General features: G+C 40.2%; 1 protein-coding gene across 1 annotated transcript in view; it reads right to left on the bottom strand.

Annotated features, from left to right (window-relative positions):
• DPP10 (dipeptidyl peptidase like 10) overlaps positions 1 to 21,029 on the bottom strand; it is a 1,411,353-nt gene that overhangs the window by 1,069,332 nt on the left and 320,992 nt on the right. The gene's annotated exons all lie outside the window — the stretch shown is intronic.

The raw sequence follows: 21,029 nt of genomic DNA, 5'->3' as shown, positions 1-21,029 counted from the left end.
TACGCCATTCCCTTTACTCCGTCTCTTCACACAGGCATTTTATCACCTCACAGCATCACAAGAAGAGTGAGTAGGGTACAATATTTTGAGAGAGGGAGACCATTTTCATAAGACTATTATTCCAGCATATTGTTACCATGATCGGTTACATTATTGTTGTTGTTCATCTCTTTCTGTGCCCAAGTTATATAGTAATACCTAGCCTAGGTATGTATATAGAGGGGAAAAAACAGGATATGTCCTACCTATCTGTGGTTTCACACATCCACTGGGAGTCTTAGAACACATCCTCTGCAGGTAAGGGGTGGGGGGCTACTGGATAAATAAATGAAGCTGGCACAGCGTGACACAGGAAGGAATGACAGGAACTGTGTGAACAGAAGAGCCCATTTCCCACGTGAAGGGCAGCCACCACTCAGCTCCAGAGGGCTCTAAACCACTAGGTCAGCCAGCCCAGTGGTGCCAGCTCTTCTCATATGTCAAGAGAAACCCCATATCAGGACTGGTATTTTAAATTGTCCTGGTTTTCAAAACATTCTCTACTTGCCACAAACTTATTTTTTGTCTCTAATTCTAAGAAATAAAGGAAAGAAGTCAAGAAATGGAAATTAACTTTTCCTTTGGCCCAGTGAATATTGCCTTATTCTATTTTCATGTTTTTTATATATGGGCATGTGCTTATGGAGATTTAGAAATCCCTGAAGGGCAGTCATCAAACCACTAATGTCTTTATGCTCTATATGCAATTCACCTACATAGACCAGAGTTCAGGTTTGATTAAAACTTCCATGACTGAATTAAAATAATCTGATTGCGCATTCCTCTTACTTTTTTCTAGTGGAGCGAAAAAATCTGTCCTTACGCAGGTTTATGTGGCCGCCTTTTGTCAATAAAGTAGCAAATGATGTTATGAAGCAGACATATCCTCCTTCCAAGTGTTTCTTTTAAAAATGCTAGTTCCCAAGTCTCTAATTAAAGTCTTTGAAATTTCAGAAGTGATTTCCAATATACCCCCAAAAGGAATAGCCATGTGGTCCCAAGAACTAATCCAGTTTCTGAGATTTACCTTAATATCATCATATTCCTGATCAGGAGTCAGGAATATGTTTTGAGTAAAGGCCCAGAAAGTGAGTATTTTAGGTTTTGCAGCTCTATGATTGAGCCACTCAACTCTGGCCTTGTAGGACCAAAGCAGCTATAGATTAAAAACAACACAAAACAAACAAACAAAAGAAACCAGACTGATAAGAGTAACTGTCCCAGTACAATTTTACAGAAACAGGCAGCAAGCAGCGTTTGGCTAGTAGGTCATACTTCATCCCCCCTCCCCTACAGGAAAAATGTTTTCTTAGCCTGCATTCTCTGGATAACTGCTTCTATTTCAAATTTATTCTCTAGTGTCAACAGTTCTCTTTATTTAACATTTCCTCCTGCTCCTGCTTAGAATTGCCCCTTTCCTGATTATCCTGTCCCAGTCCTAGGACAGGTCATTCCTATTGCAAATCATGTCTCCTTCCAATGACAAGTTCAACTACAATTCAGTTTTCACTGATTTTGTCTCTCATTTGATGGTTGAAAATAGCGTCCAATTTGGTCTCTCTCTCTGCTTCAGTATAGTCTACTTAGATATACTTATTTTTCTCTTTTCTTTTCTTTCTTTCTTTTTTTTTTTTTAACAATTGAAGCTATAATCTTGTCACTCTTTGTTCAGGCATTGTCTATGACTCCCTGTTGCTCACAGAAATAATGTTCAAACTCCTCAGCAAGGCATGACTCCCATCAGACCTTTCCAGCTATGTGCATATCCAGTCAATGATCTTTAGACATCCTACACCAAGTCAAGCCAGAATCTTTACACTGTTCTGTGCATTGGTTGTTTCAATCCCTCTATGGATCCTGACCTTGGATAAATCTCAGTCTGCTTTAAGACCAGCTCAAATGCCACCATCCCCAGGAAGTAGCTTAGGTTCTCCTCAGCCAGTGGTATCATTTCTTGCATCTAGAACCTAAAGCTTTGTGTCTTACTGCGAATACGTATTACCTTCAATCTTAAACCACATGAGGACAAGAATAAGAACCCATTACCACAAGAAACAAGACCTGGACCTGGACCAGCAAACTTGCTCATAGAAGACATCATTATCAAAAGCTAATATTTATCAAGCACCTTTAATATGGCACTATAAAACTTCATGGCTTACATATTTGTAAGTATTAAATCATTTAATCCTTATGACCACATATTATACAGTTGAGCAAGCCAAGTTGACTGTGTAATTTTTTTTTTTATGGATGAGGAAGCAGGCACAGAGAGGTTACATGGCTACTTGGTAGAATTGATAGCTAAACTCAACAAGGGAACTTGGGAACTAGCCCTTAGTGAGCCCTTAGGTGCTTCACTGGACCATCTCTCAACACATTTTTACAGGATATACATTTCACATAATTTGAAATATATCTTGCCTTTTTTCATTTACAGAGATTGTAATAATTATACCTATGCCTTAATGACATCTTCTTGGTCAGAATTATGGTATATTTGATATCAGGTACATTTGTTCAGAAATAAGACCCTGAAGGAATAGAATTTTTGTTAAGAATTACAATCTGTTCTACAGCGTTCTCCTTGATTATAACTAAAATAGTTATGCTTTTTGTTTTTAAGAATTAAAAATCCCATCTTACCTGCCTTTACTCCTATTAACTTTACAAGTTAAATTAATTTTTCCATTTTCTTCTAATCTTCAGGGGTTTTTTATATTAAAGCAAATTCCACTTAATATTAAAACAAAGGTCATTTCCTATTCATCTATAAACTAGCAATATAGTATTGTTCTCTTCCTGGAGAGGGATGGGAAATCACTTGCAAGGATCCTAGAAGCCATCTATAAACATAAGTTGGGTTTTGCCATGTCTCTAAACACAAATCTGCTGAGATTTTTGGGCAATATTAATTTACTATACTTGATATGTCATGCCTTGGCATAAAGATCACAGGAAGAAGCTCAAAAAAAAAAAAAAAAAATCCCCTTGGAGGGTCATCATGTTTGCCTTGATTTGCATGACACTGGACTATGTGAGTAGGATTCCAGATAGTTCTTCTGTGGCTAAAATAATCTTTCCTTTTGGTGGTGTCTAGATCTCTTTCTTCCTTATTTTTCTTTTGGCCTTGGGTTGAGGATGCCTCAGACTCTCCCTTAATGCTTCAGCAGATATAGGGAAGAGTCTCAATGGGATGCTTTTGAGGAGTATGTCTTCAGTCTCCTAGGAACCAGACCTGGTGGCTGAAAACAACAGTTTATTTTCTCAAAATTGTGGTAGATAGATGTTCAAATCAATGTGTTAGCAGAGCCATGCTCTCTATCAAGTCTCTAGGGGAGGGTCATTCTTTGCCTCTTCCATTTCCTGGTGGCCCCAGGCGTCCCTCGGCTTATGGCAGCATCACTCCCACCTCAGTCTTCACATGACCATCTCCTCCCCATGTATCTCCATCTTCACATGGTGCTCTCCTCCCTCCATAAGAATGCTAGGCACACCCTAATGACCTCATTTGAACTTGACTGTATCTGTGAAGACTGTATTTCCCAAAAGGATCTCATTCACAGTTATGGAGAACTAGGATTCCAACATAACTTTTTTTTTTTTTTTTCAGGGTGTTGGGGGATATAATTTAACATATAATAAGGGGTTAGACTCCTTTCCTCTCTTGCTTCCTGCCTCTATAGGACAACATGAGGGACAGAAAGAGGATAGACTGTTCCCCAGGAATTTTAAGCAAGACACTCTAGTCTTTACAACTCATTCCCCTTTAACACTCTCTCTTACTGCCTTCAGCCCCAGTGCTGCTCTCTATTGGTATATCTCTCCCAGCCTTTGCTACTGCCAAAAACCACTGTGGACTCCCAGAATAGTTATGGAAAAACATGCAGGTTATTCTTATTCCTTCTGATAACCAGATACTTCTCTATTGTGTTAGGGTCGGGGAGAGGGGAGGGAGAGTGACTGATGCCTGGGAAGTAGCTTCTGTTGGTCTAGAGGAGTACAGGCTTTGTAATCTAGGAAAACTAAATTCTTATCCAAATCCTTTATTTATGAACTCAATAATTCTTGCCTATTTGAGCTTCAAGTTCTTGCTAACATAAAAATGAAGATTAAATGATCTTACAGATTATTGTAATGATAAAAATGCCACAATATATTAAGTACCTTATGCCCATGTGTTCTTTAGCAAATTAGTTTTTCAATTTGTAACTCTGGACAAATTTCCCAAATTCAAATTGTGCAAGATAATCAGATTCTACAGTGTCATGATGTCTATAGTTCAGATATAGGATATGCTGAAGAAACCTGTCCATGAAGGAAATGGATCCCACATTTAAACAACTGACCTAGGATGAAACTTTTGGAAGACAACATGTTCACTCCTTTGATAAAGGTTCTAATTACTTTTGGCAAGACCATTGCTATAGTCTGTCTGTTCCTTTAACATCATGCTTTCAAGACATGTCGTATTTTCCTTAGATTTATCTATGGATTATTTGGCTGTAGGTAATAGAAATACATTTTGCCTTAGAATGAAAAATAAATGTCTTAGAAGGCAGGGAGTAGCCTGCAGAACCAGAGGAACTGTTGAACAACCTGATCATAGAAATGATAGGAACATGGTATCTCTGAAAAGCTAGGCAGCAAGAACAGGTGTACATCTAAATATTCATTCATGAATGAATAATCTAGTGCCATTTGGGCTATATTTTTGAGAAGAGATGCTCTGTCCGAGCTAGCACTTTCCATCACTTATCCCAAGAACACAAGGCCCTTAGTTAGATAGTCTTAATAGGACCATATGCATTAGAGAAGAAGTTCACCAAAAGACAACCCAAGTCTTGTCACTAGAGGAATTTAAATGAATGCTTGGCAAGTAAAACTGACAGATAGCTACTGGCTTGTACTTTTAAGAAGAGATTTACCTTGACTTTCAATCGTCATTCATAGGATTAATCAATTGCATCCGTTGAACGAATGATGACTTGGCTTGTTCCCAAAAGGACTTGGAAACAGGTGGACCAGGTAGTGAAAGGGATATTTGGAAAGAAAGGCTCCTACACCTAAATCACTAAAAGAATTTCTCCTGTGAAAATTCCTTCATTTTGATTAGTGTTTATATTCCAAACATGTCAAAAACTTTCTACATCATGGTAACCATTTATCAGATGTTGACAAAGGATTACATTATTTCGGTGTCTTCATCCTGCTTCAAACTAAGACGGTGAAACCTCACACTAGGAAAGAGGGAAGCCAACCTGGAGAAAAGCTGTAAGGGAGGCTGTGTTTCCAAGGATGGGTACCCTGGGAGAACCTTGTCTTGTGTTAGAATAGGTGAGGCCTGCAGGGATGGGCTCGTGGGCTTCCACAAGGCACCTTGAGCATCTCACACATACAGAAGGAAGAACAGACTCAAAGTGGAGAATAGAGTCTGTGTCTCCTCATCAGAGGTCAAGTCAAGCATGTGTATTTCATGGGCAGAGCATTCACTGAAAGAGCCAGGGTCTAGGCAGTTACCTATCCTTCTCCTTTTCCACCTTAGTCTGGCTTGCTTGATTTACCCTGCATTTCTGCCCTTTTCCACTTTACAGATAGGGAAACTGGGGTTCAAAATACAAGTCAGCTGTAAGTTCATACACCTAAGCGGTAGTTGAATAGGATTCTAGAGCAGAACATCTAGTCGGGTTCCCCTTTTAACCTCGTGCTATATGGCCACACAACTTCCCAGTCTTCATTTTCTCTACAAGGGGTGAAACCATTTGTCACTTCTTAAGACAGTTCAGCAACCAGCTGAGAAGCTATGCGCACGGGGGCATACCATAGCAACGGGAGGGCGAGCTGTGGGTAAGAGCTTCCTAACCTTCCTGCAGTCACCCAGGCAGGCAGCATGCTTATGCATGAAAGAGGTCTTTAGCTATAAATTGTGGTTTTAATTCTTACTATGTGCCAAGCACTGTGTGAGGTGTTTTTACATATTTTATCTCATTCTATTCTCAGGAAAGTTTTGTCAGGTGGGCAAAACAATCTGTACCACATAACTGAGGAAGCAGGCTGAAGTGTCTTGCCCAAGGTCACAGAGCTAGTCCTTGACAGGGCTGAGAACATAACCCATGTCACCTGATTCCCAGTCTCATGCTTTTTGCACTGCCCTGTGCTGTCCTTTGGGGCTCCGGTAATTACAAGTCACCGTGTGACATTCTTGGATGCCAGCCTTCTGTAATAAGAACGCATGGATCTCTGGGTTTCCTGAGATGGGAATAAGGATGCCTCCTATTGATTCTATTGCTTCTCTGTTTCTCCTTGAAGTCTTACAGATTTCCCTTTCCATCAAGCTTTCTTTACAAATAGGGCTTAGGAAAGGCTAGAGGGATGTTTATCTGTCAGTGAGATTTCTCTCCTGCAGAAATGTTTGCCTTCTCACAGACCACTGCCTTTTGCTTTAAAAATGTGTAGAAAACTGAAAGATGTCTTCCGGGACCAGACTGATGGAGGAGACACCTTCAATCAGGCACAGGTTCAGGCCACAGCTGAAGACCCTCTGTTTAGGTCAAGTGAGGGCAAAGTCTTAGTGAATTTTTCCTGCTTTATGGAGACTTGTCTGATTTAGTTCCAATAAATGAGTTAAATAAGTTGGTAACAATTAATAGCTAGCATACTATAAGCACCTATCCTAGTCACTGCTGTGAGCAGAAAATAACAGTACTCTTTTGCTTTAATTTTTTAAGCTTGTAACAATTCCTTAAGACCAGAACCACTTCTTCTCTACTGTTTCCAATTTGTTTCTCATCTATTGCTTTTGTTAATCAGATGATGATAATTATGGAAGGTACATTCATACAGGTCTCCATGTTCCTTCTAATGCTTAACACAGTTACTGTGCATTTAGCAAGAGCTCAGCAAACATTTATTGATCAAAGGATTGACTCAGTAGATAGTTATCCACCCTAGGGTTATCGTTGAAAATAATCCTGAAAATTCTGGGAGTGTCTCTCATGGCCTGACTGTTTCCAAACTGTGACAAAAATACAAGTGATGAGAAGTACAGATGTATTGCACTAAAATGTTTAGGATTTACTTTTTCAGTTGGTACCATACAGCACATAGCCAAAGGGAAATGGAAAGTTGGAGAATTTTCTGCAAATAATTTAAGTCCCTTACTCTGTCCAAGTGAAATGAAGGTGAAAATAACTTTGACCCAAATTATCAGTACTGGTTCTTATCAGAGATTGCATTATCTAAATAACTAACTTTAAAATTTTCTTATTTTAATGAACTTTCTCTTTCATGAAATCAAACATTGAATTTAATGTTATTTTTTCTAAATAGTACCCAGTTATTTGGCATCATTAAAATATCTTCAACTAACTATTCAAACTTTTGCCTGGATTTGCCCTGCATGGATGGTAACTGATTTATTCATTCATTCATCAGCTGTCTACCAAGAAGAAAGAGGAAGCTAGGGACCATGCTAGGCAGTAAGGACACAAGATAAAATGACAAGTTTTGTGCTTGAGAAATTTAGACTGTAGCCAGACATATAAGGAGGATTATCAGCATATTATGTAATTGGGAGGAGGCATGAACATGCTCACAGTTTAGAAGGAAAGCAGTAGAAGGAGGTATGCGACATTGTCTAGAACAGGGTAGTGGAAAATGCAAAATCTCAGAGGAACCGAAGAAGGTTGAGGCCTGAGAGTAGCTGAAGGAGGCTTGCATGGGACCTGAGATCCATCTTCCAACCCCAATAGGGAGAAAATATGACTATTAGAAGACCTAAAGAGGTTTTGGGAGGTGGCTGTAGATGTGAGAGTGAAACCTTGAGAAATTCTCCTTTAAAGGTCCGAAGTTTCCTAATCATTGCTCTAGTTAATGACAGCATATCTATCTTAGGGGGGAAAAACTTAATTAACAAACTGAGATGTATGAGCAAGATTTGTGTGCTCTTTTCTCACAAACTCAACTTTTCATTCAGCACCTCAAATGCCTGCAGAGTTCCTTGGGAAGTTACCATGGAAGCTTAAGAAAGGGCCAGGATATTTCCTTCTTTGATGGTGATGCCTAGTTATAAGCAAAACCCTCTGTCACCCTCATGAAAAGCCGATTTGCTTGCACATTAAAAAAGAAAAAAAAATCCCATAAGCAGAGGGATGGAACCAATGTGGGTACTAATCAGTATGTTTATTATCTTAAAATACAGAGAGGAGAGAGAAAACTATTTGAAAGATTTTTACATTACCTGGACTCTTGAAACTTCTGAATCCGTGCATTTTAAGGAAACCAAAAGTATGGTAACCCAGCAGAAAATATTCATTCCCTTCTGCCTTTTTACCAGCACTGAAAAATTTCTGGTCTCCAAGCAGGGAAATGTTAAAAAAAAATGGGTGTTATTATTGTAATAGTTCTATATTTTTCTTGGCCAGAGCTCTTTGTCTTCTTTTTCTTTTGTTGTCATTACTTTTGGGTAACAGTAAAAGTAAACACAAGGATGTCCTTTTGTGGACAGAATTATGTCTCCCCAAAATTGCTGTGTTGATGTTCTGGCCCCTAGTACCTCAGAATGTAACTCTATGTGGAGACTGGGCCTTTAAAGAGGTAATTAAGCTAAAATGAGGCTGTTAATAATACACCCTAATCCAATCTGACTGGTGCTCTCAAAAGAGGAGATAACCAGGGATGGGTAAGCACAGAGAGAAGGCCTGCAGAGGACACAGGGAGAAGATCTCCACCTGCTGGCCAAGAAGAGGAGTCTCATAAGAAATCAGACCTGCAGACACATTGACCTTGATCTTCCAGTCTCCAGAACCCTGAGAACATAAATTTGTGTAGCTTAAGCCACCCAGTCTATGGTATCTTGTTAAGATAGGTGTAGCAAAGTAATCTATATGCCATGCCACAAAGATTAGTATTTCTATCTACTCCAAATAATAGCAAGAATTCAGAAGTACAATCTTCTAGGAGACCTTCTTAGACCTATTTTCCTGGGATAATTCTTCCTGCCTCTGGGAAGCAATTGGCTTAACAAACCAATGTTACTGAAGTGTGGTATCACAAGGCCTTGTCAATTTTATCTCAAGAATTTATGTAAGTTCTTTCTGAGGAAGGAAATGGAAGAAATGGAACCCTTCTCTGGAATGATTATATATGCTACTCTATGATAATTCTATTTGAAGTCAGCAAAATCTAGCCTTTCTGGCCCTGAATGAGAAAATAAAAGTTAATAGTGAATGTCATCACCACCAACATTTAAAATATAAAGAAGAGGGTTAGAGAGTCTCCTGCCATTTCTGGAGAATGAGTGACCAAGTCATATTTGCAATGCTCTACAGTGAATGAACTTCTTTTCTGCCTATCTGTCCCTCCTGAGGCTGGAACTCTTATCAGCTCAGGAATTTGAAACAAAAGAACAAAACCTCTCTAGCAAAAGACTGAGAAAGCAGGGCTGGAAATAATGGCTGTTATTTGATATTACTATGGGTAGGAAATAAAGAGATCTTGTTTTTCACTGATTTCTGGCTCTTTATATTATGTTCTAAATCTTTTGATAATGAACCAGTTAATTAATTTTGACCTGGAAAAAAAAATAACACCATCAAAAGTCTTAGCCAAAGATAGAAAAAAAGTAAGAATTGTAATCCACTACTGATTGATGAGGAGGAGAGATGGAATAGAACAGTGTCTGCAGAAGAATGAGGAACACTGGAGAAGTCTACTGTGAAGAAAAAGAGATGGGTCCAGAAAACAAGTGATAAAGCTATCCAAGATACAGAGTGTCCAACTGAAGTTGGGAGCAAAAATTGTAGTGAGCCAGCTTTAAGATTTCATACCATCTCCCTTACTCTACCCCACAATCTATCTTCAAGCAACCACCAAGATTTCCCATTCTAGTGCCTCTCAGGTGTGTGGTTTCTGTTTTCCCTTTTGCCTCTATCTAGTTCACACCATCTTCTCCTCTAGCATGAAGGCAGTGGTCCAGTGTATAAGAACACAGACTGAGTCCATATCCTGACCATAATACTTCATGGTTGTGGGATCTGAGCAAGTTACTTAAACTTCGTAACAGTTGGGATGCCAGTTTGGCTCAGTTGATTAAGAGTCTGCCTTTGGCTCAGGTCATGATTCCCTGGGGTCCTGGGATCCAGCCCTACATCAGGCTCCTTGCTCAGTGGGGAGCATGTTGCTCTCTTTGCCCGTCACCCTTCCTGCCTGTACTCACTATCTCTGACAAATAAATAAATAAAATCTTCAAAAAAAATTTAAAGAATTAATTTCTAAAAGAAATTCATCTTATCTGTGCAATTAATATATTAATATGACATTTCTGCAACCTACCTTGTAACATTATTACAAAAATTAAATGGAATTTGTGTAAAATGCTTGGCATATACTAAGAGTAAACTATTCAATGTCATTATTAGATTTCCTATACCGAACTATACAGAAAAACAAACAAAACAAGAAAAACTAAGGTATTCTTCCCTCAAGCATTGCCCCCTTTCAATCCACAGTATATCCTACATCCAGAATGAGCTTTATAGAATACAAATTACATTGAGTCACTCTTCAGCTAAAAAGCCATTAATTGGCTCACCATCACATTACATAAATAACATACTCCTTAGCAACATTAATGAAATCTTTTTTGATCTGGCCCCAGCTTACATCTCTAACAATCTTCCCCATTTTACTCTCCCCCATCCCCTCTACTCTCTTGTGGAGCCATATTAATTCATCTGATCCATCAAATTTGTTGTGTTCTTCCTTCCTTTTGGGATTTTGCACCGCTATCTGCCACTGACTTTGCCTAGAATTCTTCTCTCCCATTTCCTGGCCTCATACTCCGCTTAAAGGCCACTTCTTCAAAGAAGCCTTGACCTCAGTAATAAGGTCTACAGTCCCTCTTATGGATCATTGCCCACCACTTCCCTTCTCATTGCATGTCCCATGCTACTGAACAATAGCTTCCTGTTACATGGTCTGTTTTCTCAGTTGTAATGTAAACTCAGAAGGTCTAGAACTAAGCCCTTTGGCATTCCAGGGCTCTGGCACTGAGGGTCACTCAACCACGACAGCTGTAATTGAAGAAGAGTAGCACCACAGTCCTGTTAATCTGTGACAAAAATGTTTCTCAGGACCAAGGCATTGTTGGAAATGTGATGGTACTTAACTAAATGATATCAGCACACCTCAAAAAAGAAAATGTCATCTGGGTAGGGGGATCAGTTTAGGACAGAATATGGACAAATCAGTGAGAGAGGCAGAACACATACTGTCCAGGGATAATAATGTCACAACTTATGAACCTAAATCGCAGCTTTGTTTGACAAGTCTATCCCCACAGCAGAGATGGACGCATTAGGGTATTAAAACGCCCCTTTAATTTCTTGTGACCTAATATTATGTTCATCAAGCACATTTCTAATTTGAATTTGACTTTCCATTTAGATTCGCCAAGAAGACTGTGTGTGGAACAGCTAACAGACTCTCTGGCTCTTTATTTCTGCTGCTCATAGCAAATGGAAAAAAAAAAAAAAAGGCATGGTAAGTAATATTGATAGGAATCCTTTGTGGGTTTGATTAAAAAGAGACCATCTCTAAATTTTAAAAAGAAAAGAAAAAAGGGACACCTGGCAGGTTCAGTCAGTAAAAGTTGCAGCTCTTGATCTTGAGGTTATGATTTCGAGCCCCATGCTGGGCATAGAGATAACTTAAAAACACTGACAAATAAACATAAAAATAAATTAAAAAAATAAAAAAGGACATCATCACCAGGTGGTGGGTAATAGGAAGGACACATATTGCATGGAGCACTGGGTGTGGTGCAAAAACAATGAATACTGTTATGCTAAAAATAAATTTTAAAAAAAGGAAAAAAAAAAGGACATCATCGGGGCACCTGGGTGGCTCAGTGGGTTAAGCCTCTGCCTTCGGCTCAGTTCATGGTCTCAGGGTCCTGGGATTGAGCCCTGCATTGGGCTCTTTGCTCAGTGGGGAGCCTGCTTCCTCCTCTCTCTCTGCCTGCCTCTCTGCCTACTTGTGATCTCTGTCTGTCACATAAATAAATAAAATCTTAAAAAAAAATAAAAGGACATCATCTCTGAGTGACTGATCAACTCTGGATGTCACGTCAAAATGAACTTTATAGATCCACTAAATTAAGATGGAATCTTGGAAATGTGTGGCCACACCAAAGGACCCCTTTCCTCAAGGTCCTCAGAGGGGTCAGTATTTGTCTGTGGTCTTGCTCTTTGTGGTTATGTTATTTTATTTCATGGAATAATGGTCCCATTATCTACCCTCCACTGTAAAACCACACCCTTAATTAATAAAACCGATTTGTTTCTGGACTAGACTTCAGTCAATGCCCATTAAAGTGGTAAAATTACTTCTTCCAAGAGTCTTTATGCTTTTTAACCGTGATTGACTCTTCACCTCCAGCTTTTGTCTCATTTCTTTCTCTCCCTGTTGGAGCAGTTAGCTTGCATTATATTTTTATTATGCATTTATTCTATCTGAGAACAATTAAAAATCATTCTCAAAGCTTTCTTTCTCATTGTGTGAGTTGTAAACCTTTCTGAAAGAGAACATTACCTTAAAATAAAGCTATTTTCCTGAAAATTTCTGTGCTATTGGCAAGTAGGCAGAAATTCAAATGACGTGAGGGGAAAAAGGAAACTACTTTCATCCTCCATTTCTCTCGGATTGTTCTGGTCCATTTTAAGGGGTTGCTTTCTTTCATGTGACTCTTCTTTGCCCAGCCCGGCTCTTCGAGAACATTTACAGCTTTAAGCTATAAAGAAGACCACAGAGAATTGGTAAAGCCTCCTACAGGGAGGATTCACCCCACATTTTCAAGTGTGGATAGCAACAGTTGTCTCAACACCTGTCTCTCTGGTTCTCAAAGACGAGTGTGCAGCACAGTCACCTGGAAAGTGTGGGATACCCACATTTCCTGACCTTCACCTCTAACTTCTGACCAGTCGGGCTGCAACTAGTGTTTCTGAAAAATGTCCAGGTGGCTCTGGTCCTGTCATTCTGGGGACCAACCTCACTGTGGGCTTTTACTCTTGAGTTCTCATGGAAAGAAATTTGGCCAAAGGTCAGACGGGCCAGAGCCCCACTCCTAGTTCTGATAAGCCGCACTGCATCCTGGAAGGGAAAGCCATCCATAACTGGGCTAGTATGCCCGAGCCACAAAGACACTCAGACATTTTAGGGGTGCCTTTTACGGAGAATCATTTCATCTTTTAGTGATAAACTTCTAGCTGCTGCTCATAACCTACACAATGGCTTATTCTCTCTGAGGTTTCCTTGGAGCTGTCATCCGGATCTATTCAGTAAGCGGTACTGCCACCTTCTGATTTTCAATTGAAAATGTATATTTAAAAGTTTGGCTTTTTGTCAAATGCATTAGGTACTCAGGAAGTGTTAATTTTAACATCCTTTCTTCATGAATTCCTTTTCTCTCTTGGGCCTCTTACTTCAAATGCCACTATTGACTCCTGTTTACACAGTTCTCTGCAAAGCCCTTGTGCTCTAATCACAGCCCCTCAGCCTTTTATAAACTCTGTCCCCGTGAAACCTCCCTCCCTTTATCCGATCTGGAGTTATGTGCCAAAAAATATACCAAAGATTCCAAAGTTTCTCGTGAGTGGGTTGGTTTTCAAAGACTATTTCAGAAGAGGCATCACGCCCCAGGGCACAGTCTTTTTGTAAAACTCATTTAAAAAAATATCTTTGTGTTCTTAGCTATTTGTGTTTGTAGCTATCTGTAACCACCTAACAGAGATTTTTTTTCCTCAAAACACTTCCTATCCCCATATCTGGTACTTTATAGAACCCAAAAATAGTGAATGGAAAGCTGTCAGTTTATCTTCCTCCAAGTGGAATAATAAACAGTTAGAACCATGATTTTGTCTCATTGAGAAAGGTCAAATGCTGAGTCAAGGTCATGTGTATTTAGTGGCAAAGCTGAGACTCTTTCCAAATACAGCGTACTTCTCTGGACAGGCCAAACACCACCTCTGCAGGAATACCGTGCTACAACTGACCAAGGCTGCTTCATGTTCCCGCCCCACTGACCAAGGGTCAAGGTTTCTAACCTGATGGGGGAGACATGCTTTGCAAACAGCCCAGGCTCAGAATAGAGTCACTCTCCCGTATTCACAGAACTAGAAAAAGGCAGAGTTGGAGCTCAGTCTAGGTTTTGCCTCCAGAGCCCTAGGGCGTTCCAGGGACACTTGATGTCCTCCACTGCCCTGAGTTAGGAGTTCCGGTAGAGCATAAACACGTGGTCTTGAGGGAAAAGTGATGATTTTCTGCATCTTCTCTTCACAACTCTTCCGACACAATGAGGGCACCATGACCTTCTCTCTGCTGCCTCTCACTCAGCCACCCTTCCTCTTGGGTATGCTGTCAGCCAGTAAGTCTATGGAAAGACTGTTCAGTGCTAAAGCTGTTTCACACTATGTTTTCAGACTTGAAGAAGATGGAGAAGAGTGAAAGAAGACTGAGAAGTCAGTCAGAAGACTGACTCTTACGTGTACGATTGCCATTTCTCTATTAGTACAAACTAGGTCCTGATCACAGACAAATCAAGCTCTGTGCCTCAGCTTTAACATCCGATGTTGGATGGGAGTCCTGCCTCATGGGATTATATGAAAACTAAGTGAACTCTGACCACAGTGACAGAGAGATAGAAGACATTCAATGACTCTCACTGCAATTATTTTTATTATTAGTATTATCACCTCAGGAAAAAAGGTGGTCAGGACGTAACAGTTCTGATCTACAGCACCCTCTTAGAACTACCTCTGTTCCCTACTTGTAAGAGTCCTTTACTACACAAACCTTGAATAATTTGGACTAAAAAAGCTGACTGAATTCGGGAAGCCATCAGGGAAAAATGTGTTGGTTTTCCTAAGAGTGAATATTTGAAATTCCCCATTAGGGAAAAGTAACTTTAAAAATACCCATGTCCATTTGCAAGGCCCACAGTGGCTTGTGGTTTGGGCACCATGTTGGCAGAGGAAGGAGCCCGCCATTTAACATATCCCTGGGCTCCTTTTATTTTTATCCTTTAAAAACAACCTGCTGGATCATACATGACATCCAATCCTGCCTTATTAACTAGAAACTAAATGAGCATTCGAGAAATTTAATTGAAAGCGATACTCAGAATGCTAATAAGCTCCCAGTCAGGAGGGAGATTGATGTTCCCAGCTGCAAACCCAGCCTCGAGGAGGAGTCTCTGAAGATCTTGTCACCAGAGGCAGACTAAGTTTCTATTTGCTGCCACAGCCTTTCTCACAGGCTCCCTTCCACCGGCTCTCCCAGCCGTCCACCTGCCCCTCGAATTCCTACTGCTTAATCAGTCTCCCCCAGAGAGGCTTCTGCCTACTGGCTCCATAGCAAATCAAGCAGCAGGCCAACAGTGCAGTGTTGGTAAAAATGAAAAACTGCTCCTCTGAGTAAGATTATTAAGTAAATAAAAGAATGATGTTAGGACAAGGAGGCTTCAAGCATTTGAATCCCTTCCTTTTCCACGCAGAAAACCTAGAAAACCACATATGTCCTCTGTTCTAAGAAAAAACATCTTTCTGAAAACACACACGAAGATAGACTGCATGATTCAAACCATGCGTGTTATGTTGAGAGGAGGGATTCCCTCCCCAAGGGTTAACAATCTTAGAGAATCCCAATCACACTTTGGTCTTCGGGCACATCTTTTCATGAAACATTTCCAGGAAATGAGGATATTCTTGAGTCTTTTTCCTTCACAATTCAAAACTCAGCTGCCCTGGGGGTGCCTGGGTGGCTCAGTGGGTTAAAGCCTCTGCCTTCAGCTCAGGTCATGATCCCAGGGTCCTGGGATCAAGCCTGGCATCAGGCTTTCTGCTCAATGGGGAGCCTGCTTCCTCCTCTCTCTCCGCCTGCCTCTCTGCTTACTTGTGATCTCTGTCAAATAAATAAATAAAATCTTAAAAAAAAAAACAAACAAAAAAATCATACTCAGCTATCCTGCTTAAATCTTAAAAGGTGTCCTGTTGAAGCTAAAGCATTCCTCTTGATTTCCACTGTTGTTTTGACATATATTTTATATATATATATATATATATATATTCATACATATGAATATATATTCAGTACATTCGTTTTGTTTTCTATAAATAAACACAAAAAATCAAAACAAAAGATAAAGCAAAGTCAAATTTTCCAGTAGTTACAAAAACAACTGTCTCAGTACAGACAAAATGGAGATAATCATGAAACAGAAGAACTGATTGGAAGGCCACATTGTCAGGTCTAATTTAAATGTTTATTCCCTAGTGGCTTTTGAAGACTTGCATTTAGCCTATAAAAGAGGAACTGAGAGTGTCATCCTTTGACAGATCAAAGTGTGAATCCTATGAATAGTTGAGGAAGTGAGTATTTCAAAGCACAAACCACTCCCCATCGCCACTTGCCTAAGGCCTGAACATTGATTTAAGGAATCACAGGTTCATCTAAGACACTTGGCTGACTACTTTCGCTTTTCTCAAATGAATTGCAAGACTTTTCCTGAAACCACTTCTATTTGATTATGCACTGGACCTCTTACAAGACAAAAAGAAGCCTATATTCTTATTTGTCATTTTGGTTTAGGAGAGTCAAGGAAGTGTACTACACAGGTTATGAGTGCAAAGTCCTGGGAATGATTGATCTTGATCAAATTTCTTCCCTAACACTAAGGAAGCAAACAAATCTTGAAACCAGCTTTTTCTTCCCTAAAAGAGGGATAACTATATCTATTCCAGAAGACTATTTAAAGGGATTAAATAATATACAGAAAAACATCAAGTACAGTGGGTCTAGCACACAGTGATGCTCAGGAAATGTTAGCCTCCTTCATCCCCCACATCATCACATTAAGTACTTTAGACGCCACGGGGAGGAGCTCAGACTTTCGTCTGCAGGAGATGTAGAGCAATGCAAGGAGCAGTTGCATCATTAGATCTGGCCTTTCCATCATGGAAACCGTGTGGTAGGTGGATCTAAAGGGGTCAGGCCTGGAGGCAGGAAGATCAAACAGGAGACTGTTGTACAGTGTCTGCTTTCCAACAAGCTTTGGTTGGGGTTGACCTATGGAATCAGAGGAGCAGCCGAGGACACCGGAGGTAAGGCTCACAACTGGGTGATAGAGAAAAGCAAAGAAAGAGGGGGCAGGGGAGAGCTAAGAGACTTGCTAGGTCAGTTATGGTCGTCTGCACTCTCAAAACCGTGCTTTCAAAGACTGGCAAAACAAGACGAAAACGTCTATTCAAAGCTTCCCTCTGAAAAAAGATAAAAACTTGCACATAGCCAAATTAAAAATTAAAATTGATGTCATTCCAAATGCTTAATTCAGAAATAGCAAGATTTCTTTTGGAAGCTGTCAGCTTTGACAGCAACATCTTTTGTTTATAAGAATGTATTGGTAAGGCCCTTGTTGCTTTTCAAAGCATCTTCTCAGTAAATCTGCAAGATTAAGTAGGGCAGGCCTTAGAGAAGAATTAAAGAATGAAAGTACACCCTAGAAGAGTCACTGGAGGCAATCTAGTCTAATTTCTATTGTATGCATGAGGATTCTGGAGCTCGGAAAAAAGCAGTGACTTCTCTTCCCCTAAGCACTGAGAGTTAGCATAATCAGGACAGGACAGGCTACGCTGTATAACATACAAACCCCAACATCTCAGTGGCTTAGCCTTCAAAAAATATTTCTTGCTTATACAAACTTCATTGCAATTTGTGTAGCTCACGAGGGTGTGCTCCTCTAGGATGTGACTTTCTTCTATGACATGACTTTGCAGACGTTTGCAGTTTCCATGTTGTGAGTGCATCTTCTCAGTATGTATCCTTTTAGAATCACCATGCTAGATGAACAGATAGCCCTGGCTGCCAGGGCTAGTCATGGCCCCAGCTCATAAATGGCATTGTTAAATTCTACTCAAAGTCTATTGCCAGGACCAGCAACGTGGTCTTGTACAAGAGTCTGGAAAATGCAGTATTCGGTCTGTCCAGAAAGTAAAGGAGAATCCGTTATGGGTGGGCATCAATAATCTCTATACAGAAGTGATCGAAAACTCAGGCTTCCTGATGCCCTCTCTCTAGTAGCACATGGCTTCTGGGAACTATCTCTCACTGCAATAGATGCCGGAAATTGGGGGAAATTAACAGGAAATTTCAGAAAACCCCAATGTTATCTGAACTCTAAGCAATTTTGTTCTTTAATTTTAGGGAAATAACCTGTTTGAGCTTTATTTTTTTCCCAAATATCTTTAAAAAGAATTATAGAGTTTTAAAGAATGCCATCTTTAATTTCTCTTTTAATCCTTGCAACAAATTATTGAGATTGATACTAGCCCCAGTTTAGAAAGGAACATTTTGGTTGCAAATAACATAACATCAGTAGATTAGCTCAAGTTAAAAAATAAAAACAAAAAGGAGAAATTAAACTGAAGAGACCCAGTGCACTAAAGGAGACTCAAACAGGAAAAGTCATTAGGGAACCAAACTTCTTACAGACTGGAATTGGGCCTCATTCTGAATTTGTCGCCACTCACTCAAGGGCCACCCTGTCTTCTGTGAGTAAATTTGGCTTCTCTAAAGCAGGTTCTGGTTCTGTTTTCTCCTACGTGCCTGTCCTCCATCCTCTGCCACTGCCCTTTTTTTTTTTTTTTTCTGTTTTTAGTTTCTGACCATTTTATCATTTCTGCTTGTAAATATCTCAAAATTATTCACCAGTCCTCTATGCATCTTGACAACCCTAAATTATGGCCATTGCCCTCACTACTAATTGGCCTTGTCTCTTAACATCTTTTTTTTTTTTTTCCATTTTATTTATTTTTTCAGTGTAACAGTATTCATTCTTTTTGCACAACACCCAGTGCTCCATGCAAAACGTGCCCTCCCCATTACCCACCACCTGTTCCCCCAACCTCCCACCCCTGACCCTTCAAAACCCTCAGGTTGCCCCAACCTCCCACCCCTGACCCTTCAAAACCCTCAGGTTGTTTTTCAGAGTACATAGTCTCTTATGGTTCGCCTCCCCTCCCCAATGTCCATAGCCCGCTCCCCCTCTCCCAATCCCACCTCCCCCCAGCAACCCCCAGTTTGTTTTGTGAGATTAAGAGTCATTTATGGTTTGTCTCCCTCCCAATCCCATCTTGTTTCATTTACTCTTCTCCTATCCCCCTACCCCCCCATGTTGCTTCTCCATGTCCTCATATCAGGGAGATCATATGATAGTTGTCTTTCTCTGATTGACTTATTTCACTAAGCATGATACGCTCTAGTTCCATCCACGTCGTCGCAAATGGCATGATTTCATTTCTTTTGATGGCTGCATAGTATTCCATTGTGTATATATACCACATCTTCTTTATCCATTCATCTGTTGATGGACATCTAGGTCTCTTAACATCTTAGTTGCAAATATAAAACTACTGGCTACCTATTCATTCTAATGAACCCTGCAAGTCCTATGTTATTGAGCCACCACGGATCAGTTGCTATTGGATCAGGCACCCAGTGATGCACAAACCTATGCACCTGTAACCTGGTTAAAGAAGTTAGAAAAGTAGTGGACATGGGCACCCTGACTCAGCAGGAGCAAGGGCAGGGAAACTTTCTGCAGAAAGTAGGGTGGGCTGGCAGGTCATAATGGATATGCCTAATCGTGTGCCAGCTTACCGCTGTGGTCTAAATGTTTATGTTTCGCCCCTCCTACACCAAATACCGATGTCAAAATCCTACCCCCAGAAGTGATGGTATGAGTAATTAGGGCCTTTAGGAGGTGTGCAATCATGAGGTATAGGAGTCATGAGTTGGAGTCCCCATGAATGGAATCAGTGGTCTTATAAAGGAGATCCCAGAAAACTCTTTAGGCCTTTTTTACTCATGAGGACACAAAGAGAAGTCTGTCACTGAGAAGAGAGCCCTAACCCAACCATGCTTACACCTTGATCTTGGACTTCCTGCCTCCAGAGCTGTGAGCAATAAATTTCTGTTTTTTTATAAGCCACCCACTCCATTTGTTATGGTTGACCAAGTGGACTGAGTCACAACGGTGGTAAATGTCAATGTGAGATTTAGTGCATAATTGCCTGACACCTCAGGATCCAGCTGAATGAGCCAAGTACAGGAGTAATACCTAGGCTGGAACTGAGTCTCTCCCCTCATTACCTTTCACTCTAGACCTCAACCCTCAACCAGTTACACGGCGAGCGAAAAGGACACCTCACAAAAGTGGAGTGTTTTGCCAAAGCCAAATGAACTGCTTCAGGGCACACTTAGAGATATTTTTGATTGAATGGACCAAACGCTAGAAGTCAGAGTGACTGGATAAAAACAGTAAATTCTCAGACTGAACTTTGAATTTGGTGTGTTAGGGCACATTCACATTTTGGACTTGCTTGAATGGGAACTCCATCTGGTTTCCGTGCAAGAATTAATTTTATATCCTTATTTCAAAAGTTGTGTATATGTGTCGCTATCAATACTGATGATTAAACTTTGTCACAAAATCCTAGGTGACATTACACAAAACACTCAACCTCTCTGCACCTCAGTTTCCATGACATTAAAATAAGAGGAGCTATATTAAATCACGTCCTAGGGTCCTTACAGCTATCAAATTCTATGACTAGCTCACCTTACAAATTTAACATGCAAATGTCTACATCTACTGATTACAACCTGAGGCAAGATCATTTTCCTCCATGTTCATTTTAAATAGCATTCAAGAATCCTCGAATAGATTTTCATTTTCATTAAAGTGTGGAGCCGTCCAGTAGAACTTTCTGTACTGATAGAAAGAATCTATATCTCTCTAATACAGTGGCTTTTGGTCACATGTGACTATTGAGCAGCTCAAAAGCAGCTCCTGCAACAGAAAAACTGAATTTTAATTTTCATTTAAATTAAATGCAAATCGCCACATGTGGCTAGTGGCTATCATACTGAACTGTTTA

The sequence above is a fragment of the Meles meles genome, chromosome 9, assembly GCF_922984935.1.
Source record: "Meles meles chromosome 9, mMelMel3.1 paternal haplotype, whole genome shotgun sequence".
Taxonomy (NCBI): Eukaryota; Metazoa; Chordata; class Mammalia; order Carnivora; family Mustelidae; genus Meles; species Meles meles.
The sequence above is the reverse complement of the archived record's forward strand: the minus strand, read 5'-3'. Positions and strand labels throughout refer to the sequence as shown.